The sequence below is a fragment of the Crocodylus siamensis genome, chromosome 1 (assembly GCF_052110815.1).
Source record: "Crocodylus siamensis isolate JL-2025a chromosome 1, ASM5211081v1, whole genome shotgun sequence".
Taxonomy (NCBI): Eukaryota; Metazoa; Chordata; order Crocodylia; family Crocodylidae; genus Crocodylus; species Crocodylus siamensis.
In genome coordinates this window covers 763,662-769,661 of record NC_143395.1, presented here as the reverse complement: position 1 = coordinate 769,661, position 6,000 = coordinate 763,662, and the positions used below count along the sequence as shown (strand labels likewise).

Below are 6,000 nucleotides of genomic sequence, written 5' to 3'. Positions count from 1 at the left end.
CAGAGGCGGGCGGCAGTGGCCCTTCCCCGGCGGGCGCGCACCCACATGCCCCCCACGCGTGGCCGGTGCCCACACGCGTGTCTCCTCCAGGCGTGAGGCGGCTCCCGGCCGCCCCTCGAGGTCGCGGCAGCCCCTCGCGGGCCAAGATGGCGGCGCCGGCGACTGCGGCGGGAGCGGCGCGGAGGGCGGGGCGGGAGGGCGGAGGCAAGATGGTGGCGGAGGCGGGGGAGGCAGCGGCCCGCCCCCCGCTCCGCCCTGCCGTCCCGCAGCCGAGCCCCGCCGCCGCCGCCGCCGCCGCCGGAGCCAGGGGCCCCGGGCGCCCAGCAGCCCCGCCGCGCGGCAGCCGGGGCCCCAGCCCTCGCCGCTTCGCCCGCCCCCCGGCCCGAGGCGGCGCCGCGCAGGTGAGTGCGGCCGGGCCTCGGGCCCGGGCCGGCGGGATCGGGCCCGGCGCCTGGCCGGGGGGGCGCGCTTGGCCTCCCCCGCACCTGCTGCCGGGGGTGGCGCGGGGTGCGGTGTCAGGGGCGCGCGGGGAGGGGAAAGTTGCCGAGAAAGTCCCGGCGGGCTTCAGCGGCGCGGCCCCCCCGAGAAGGAGGCGCGGGTGTCGGGGGAGCGAGGGGTTTGCCGGCAGCCCCCCGGGTCGCGTCGCCTTTCCCACGGCAGCTCTTTGTTCGCGCGTCGCATCTCCTCGGCCCCTCCGAACCGAACACTGATTTATTATTCATTTATGTCCCAACATGTCAAATGTCCGGGTGGGGGGCGGGGAAGGCGCCCCACGCGAGCGGCGGCGCGTCACGGGGACGGTAACGAGGGTCCGGGCGCCGGGCTGCAGGGGGCCACGCCGCTGGCCTCGGCGGTGGGAAGGGGCGCCTGCCTCCCGCAGCTTGGGGGGCGGGTTTGCAGGGCTGTCTCGGGTCCCTCCCGGCTGTGGCAGAGTTCTTGCCCGAAATTTCGTGAAGAAACGGGGAGCAGAGGGACCACCGGCGGGCTGTGAATCGGTAGGTGTGAGGGGCAACCCCGGTTACAGCGGTTTTCTTCGGGCGTCGGTTGTGCGCGAGGCACCGAAATCCCCTGCTTTCGTAGGTGCACCTTGACCTTTGAGTAGCTGAGAAGTGGGTCGTGACACTTGTGATTTTTTTCCCCCCCCCCTTGCATTATATTGCAAAAACGAGACCGGGTGGGGGTGGTGGTGGGGAGTGTTTATAAACCCAAACGCGGATCCGAAGTCATGCACCTTACAGGAAAAGTTCAGTCAATGCGTGGCGTGTATGACCTTTGCAAGGCTCGAGCAGAAAAACAGCCGTGGCAAAGTGCGATGGGACTGAGGACTTGCACGAATTAAACGTCGCGCTCGCAAGGTTGTTAAATCTCCGTCAGAAGTTTTTGCTTTCCGTACAGAAATACTTTGCGGGGAGAAGCTGGGCACGGCGTGCGTGGGCTGGCACGGAGCAGGAATGCCAAGAATGGTCCACCTGGTGCGGTCCGCTTGGGAGGGCCGGCAGTGGACTTGGACACGCGAACGCGGCCGGCTGCAATGCTTTTCCAGGCTCCGGCTATCCTCGCCCGGTTTAGGCTCTGTAGTGTTTTTTTTAGTTTGCTGCCATCTTATGCGAAGGTTTAAATGTTCTTCTTTATACCTGCGACAGCTCTTTCTTTTACAGGGGAAACGATGAAAATGATTGCACATAATTTCTCCAGTTTGTGTAGGCCTCTCTCTCACTGCAGCAGTGGGAGGAAAATAGGTGAAGGCAAAACCACGCGTTTGCAGAGCCGCTAAGCAACTTGTTCAGTATGTGAAAGGACTTCTGGCACGGTTTCTGACGATAATTGGCATTCACATTGTCCCTTTAAGAACCAAACGGCTATTGATCCTACATTTTTGGAGAGCAGTTCTAGATAAAGTAGCTGATTCGGCATGGGTAGGCATGGCTGAAGTGATATCATCTCAAGTTATTTGCTGAAGATGGATGTCTGTCGTTTGAGGCCATGCTGCCAAATTATATGATGGCACAGGTTTTACTTTCCAAACACATGCACTTCATGAGAAACCAACTTGGAGTTTGAGTACTGATTATTCAGACTTTTGTTTCTTAGTCGTTACATTTTGACTTGGATATTAGTATATGGGTTTTTCCCCATTGCTTGCCCTCTGCTGACAATGCTGCTGTAACATAGATATTCACAACTTCATGACTAATTATGTGAATTAGTCATAACAACTTTCATTTCCAATTTATTGGAATAATACTACTACCATTTCTAAAATGGCCTATTGCTTAGGCTCCTGTGGTCGCTTTGCACTGCTTTTATAAGCAGATTTACTGAGATCAACGCTTTGTTGGTTGCTAATCTGAGAGGGTTAATGTGCCTGAGTGTTATGGGATTGTCAGAAGTTAAGGGGTGAACAATTGCTACCAAAAATGTCATAGTCTTTGGCATAATAGTTTGCCAGTTGAAAACACAGATTTTTTCCCCTTTGTATAGGGAAACTATTTATATTACAAGTTGTGCTTGTTTCGGTTGGTACACTGTTTCCTTGAAGCAGTGATGCTTATCTCTTTGATCAAAAGAGGAGGAATAATGTATCTTTTTAAAGTACACATAGATGTATCTAAAATCTTTTAAAGCTGGGCTAAAATGCTCTTTTTCAAGGAGAAAATCAGGAAGGCTCAAAGTACCAGGTGAACATTAAATCGGGCATGCCTAAAAGGTGTGCAGCCTGGAGTCTAGTATATCTTGTGGTTATCGCCTGTGCGCAATAAGTTCTAATTGTTGGCAGATTCAAACAGGCAATTCCTGCTAGTGGTTTTTTGTTTGCTGTTTCTATTATTGCAGTGCCTTGACGCCCTAAGTCACGGGCTGGGACTCCACTGCGCTAGAGGCTGTATAACAGAGCAGAAAGGAAGCCCTTGTCTTGCACTTTTTATACCTAGGTTGTAAGCTCAGGGGACAACAGAGGGATACAGAGCAGAGCCCAAGGAAGAGACCGTATTGATCACCTTGATAGCTAGCAGTCCTAGAACATCAGCTGCTGAAGTAAGGTTGTTGGTTTTCTTTTCTTCTTTCTTTTTTCCGTAGGCCTCGCAGCACTGAGCTTTAATGGCTTATCAAGAAACTAATTGGCACTGAGATGAACTGAGGCCAACTATAAAACTTTAAGACCTGGTCTCAGTGAGAGTTGCATCTGTTTAAAGGTATAACTTTGGATATTTTGGTATTGGTCTAAATGCGTCTCCTGGGCACGTGAGCCAGCTGGACCCAAGCCATTTTTGAACAGCTACAACTTTGTGTGGATGTGCCTGTGTCATTTAGCCAGGAGCTCTATGCGTGCATGTGTGGACAAGCTTTTTAAAATACTTCGAGATCTTTAAGGCCCGGCCTACAAGCAGAGGTGTCAGACCTGCAGGTAACCTCGGTTGTTGTCCTGCTCATGGTGGGAGCAGAGAACATCTGGGTTTGGAGGTGCTTTAAGCCCGGGTTAATAGAGCTGACTGCTGATGTGGTTCGAACCCAGGCTCTGTTTTGATTTGGGCTGAAGGTTGTACAGAAAGGATGTGGAGAAGATAGCCTGAGCATGGATACCCTGCAGGTCCCACCCCACAAGTGTTTGCCTCTGAAGGGCAAACAGCTCCTTGCGGCAGGCGTTGGAGAACAAGTGGGTTTTGTACTGGGGGTATTCCTAGCTGGGCTAAGCCAACACAAAGCCTATAACCCTGGTTAACTGTGCAGTGCAGGCAGAGCTGTACCAGTTTAGCTGAAGATATTACGTTTTTAAACCAATTTAATTAAATCAGTGCATCTTTTTGTACGGACACGGTTAAATCCATTTAATCCTGCTTATTGGTTTAGCTTGTCCCTGTAAACTATAAAAACAAACTGAACTGGCAGTCGCTTTTAAATCAGTGTACGTTTCCATTCAGGGGTTTGCTTTGCTTTAACAAAGCTGGTGGTGCATATAGAGAAACCAAAGGGAAGTGTCCTAGAAAAGCAAAACAATCCAGTGAATAGACAAATCAAGTGTCACTTGTGCTCTCCTGCTAAATAAACTCAGTGCTCCTCCACTGCAGAGTGTGCACGCCGCCTGCCAGTAAACTGTCACCTTCGAAAGCAGAAGCGAGGGGCAGATTTTGCCTTCAGATGCAAGTGCATTTTTCACACAGATTTTAAAAAGTTAAGCATTAAAAAGTAAAAAAGTTACGTTTAACAATGTGAAAAGGCCCAATGCCAAAGGTTTATGTCAACTGAAATATAATAAAAGGTCCAATGTCAAAGAGACATGCAAAATTTGATAGATTCAAAATTGAGGTGGGGGAAATGATTCACTTTTTCTTTTAAATCTAACGTAGGGGTGTAGTAAGCTTATTGAGGTTGGGGGTATGCTGACCATTGCTGAGGGCAGGGGGTTGGCGTATCTTCCTGAGCTACTGCTGCAGTGTCGGCTCCGCTTGGTGGTGGTAGCAGCCTCGTGCCCGGGCTGTGGTGCCCTACATAGTCCGTCCGGCCCCAGGGCCGGTTTCCTGCTCACCCTGTCCTACTTATGCCACTAACACGGAAGATAGCTACAAAGGAAATGATTTAGCTGAGTGCCTCTCTTCAGCTTGATTTACTTTTTCAAATTTTCCATTGTCCAGTATTGATCAGCACGTGATTTAAATTAGCTGACTCTGAAAGTCTTATTTCTAAAGGTGGTGTGATTGGGGGGGTGGGGGGGGAGAGAGTAGAGGGGCTTGGAGTTGTGCCCTTTGTGCCATTATAATGAAGAGCTGAATGAGGAAGTGTGGGTTAAAAAAAACGCAACCCAAACAGACCTTTTCCTGTCTGTATTAGAAATTCTAGTCTTGTCTACCTTGGCACTTTAACAATGGGGAGCTAGCAGAGTTTTGTCATACCAAGGGACTGAAAACAGCAATTGAGAGGGAAAGGGCTTTCTGCTTTGTGTTTACTCCTTCTGGTAATGGTTCTTTAACTTCTGGGTGGAAAACACAGGGAGAAAATCTTTAAGCGAAGTATTGAACCCTTAATCCTCTAAACCTGATTTCAAGAAAAAAACAACACCCCCCTTGTAAAATAACAGGGCTCATGAATGTGCATCTTTGCATTAGTTTTAAAAAGAATGCATTTACCAGCGCTATTCCTAAACTTTAGGTTTTGTTCCTTTTTAATGATGCATTTCAAGGAGGATAAAACTTTGCAAGTATTTTAGGGAGATGTGAAGGTTAAAGATCTGTCACTATGAAATAGTCTAATTGGGAGAGGTGTTGACGCTTGTGACCAGTTCATAGTTTTAACTGTACTGGGAAAGCTATGGAAGAATGTTTTTAATGTTCAGGATAACAGAGAATTGAGTAACACTAACTCAGTAGCTGGGGTTGAACCTAGTGCAAATCGGGTTTCCTTCATTGCCTGTCCTTCTGTTCCCTCATCTTGACCACTGCTCCTCTGCTTGACAGTGAGGCCTGCAGTCCGAGTAGTCAAGCAGAAGGACTTGGCCACTGCTTCTCTAGTCCATAGCTTCTCAACCTGTGGTATGCAAACCCCCAGGGGTACATGGGTACCCCAATTCTCTCTCTCTCTCTCACCCTCTTTTCCTCTCTCTCTCACCCCTTCCTCCTCTCAAAACTATGGCAAAAAATGTGGTATGCTGTGCACTGCGCGGTGCTTTAAATTCCCCAGTAATAATATGGTGTGGGTTCAGCCCTCCTAGCTTTGGCCAACATCACCTCTAGCCCAGGTACGTACTCAAGTTGTGCACCCCTGGTGTAAAAGGTGGCAACCGTACCCACACCAGATGGGACATCTATCATATCATGACCTTATATACACAGCCCGTCTTCCAACCTATGGCACACATTAGTCTGTAAATATAAAATCCCCTGGAAAATTGAGGGTTGGGGTACTTATTAACATTTTCAGAAGTTAGGGGGTACTTGCTACTTAAAAGGTTGAGAAACACTGCTCTAGTCCTTCCTTTCCTTGGCTCTGTAAATGCACCTCTTCCATTTC

General features: G+C 50.0%; 1 protein-coding gene across 18 annotated transcripts in view; it reads left to right on the top strand.

The window, feature by feature from the left end:
* The first annotated feature begins 247 nt into the window (after positions 1-247).
* The window catches only part of NCOA1 (nuclear receptor coactivator 1), a 277,952-nt gene continuing 272,199 nt past the window's right edge, over positions 248-6,000 (top strand). For 9 of the 18 annotated variants that reach the window (XM_090022901.1, XM_090023421.1, XM_090023147.1 and 6 more), the window contains exon 1: positions 248-401. The gene's annotated coding sequence lies outside the window, so the exon portion shown is untranslated. The remainder of the gene's footprint in view (positions 402-6,000) is intronic. The other 9 variants (XM_090022401.1, XM_090023328.1, XM_090022055.1 and 6 more) reach the window with 4 other exon arrangements.